The sequence below is a fragment of the Pteropus vampyrus genome, unplaced genomic scaffold (genome assembly GCF_000151845.1).
Source record: "Pteropus vampyrus isolate Shadow unplaced genomic scaffold, Pvam_2.0 Scaffold210, whole genome shotgun sequence".
NCBI lineage: Eukaryota > Metazoa > Chordata > Mammalia > Chiroptera > Pteropodidae > Pteropus > Pteropus vampyrus.
The window spans coordinates 2,216,837-2,218,095 of NW_011888991.1; the positions used below are offsets into that span (position 1 = coordinate 2,216,837).

General features: G+C 42.7%; 1 pseudogene; it reads right to left on the reverse strand.

Annotated features, from left to right (window-relative positions):
* Positions 1-333: 333 nt before the first annotated feature.
* The window catches only part of LOC105300377, a 1,620-nt pseudogene continuing 694 nt past the window's right edge, over positions 334-1,259 (reverse strand).

The window sequence follows — 1,259 nt, forward strand, 5'->3', positions numbered from 1 at the left end:
CTCACCATCCCTTCTCTATATTTCTGCTATGGTGGTCACCTTTCTCAGACTCTTATTGTGCTCACAGTATCAAAAGACCCTTTTAACTCATGTCACTCCCTCCAGTAACACCAATCACCAACCATCCCAGCAAAATATAATGAATAAGTGTTTCTAAAATGCAATTCTTAGTATATTACTTCTCTAATATCAAAATCTCTTATAAATCCCTATGACCTTCAATAGAATATACAGGCTAACTTTTTTTGTCAAAAAGGACCTTTATTACTTTTATAACAGCCTCTTATGTTCTTAGCTTTCTTGCCTTTAGAGTAGGTGCTTTCTTGCCTTTAGAGCAGGTGCTTTCTGGGCTGGAGCTTTCAGACCCTTCTGAGCTTTTGGAGGTGCTGCCTTCTGGCCTGCAGCTTTCCAGGCAAGATTCTTCTGGGCTGGAGCCTTCTTGCCTGTTGCGGTCATCTTTTTGCTAGAACTTTTGCAGCAGCTACTGCAGCTGCACCTTTAGCAGCACGCGCTTTTTTTGGGAAAAGGTTTCAGGAGAAGCTTTCAGGAGAGTTTCTTTTTGAAGCTTCCTAACTTCAAGCTTGATTATTCAATTTCTTATTTTCTTTGCCTTCATGACTTTGTAACAATCAAAATCTGTCATCTTGGCTTTCTTTTCTCTGGTTTCAATCTTCTTGGGCCAACTTGTGGCTGCCCATTTTGTCTTGGTATCTGCCTTCTGCCAGGCTGGTTGAACATACTTCTGATGAACATACTTCACGCACACTGTGTGGGAACTTGAGGATGAAGTCAGTGAGCTGCATGCATTTGAAAGGCATACCCTGTCTCCCTGAGTGCAAGGTCCATCAACCACAGCCCTCTTCTGATCAATAACATCTACAAAGGCAACTAGCTTCCTGGTATGAGGCCCAAAGGAGATGTAGGCCACCCAGCTAACCTCTACAAAGCACCTGAACATCATGTTGGCAGTATTCGGTGAGGAGAAGCCAGGCTAACTTTTAAGATCCTTTATAATCCATCCCCAAGATGGTGTTTTATGCTCTCTCTCACTGCTCCCAGATACAACTTATTGTGTCAACCAGATGAGGCAACTTGTCCTCCCTCAGACCACCATGCATATCTCCACTTCACTCTTGGCTAACAGTATGCTCACCTACTATGCTCAATTTCATTACTCTTACTTTGTCATATGCATCTTTTGAGGTCTATCCCAAGATACCTCATTCAAGAAGCCATCCCCTCAGAGCTATTGAAGAGAA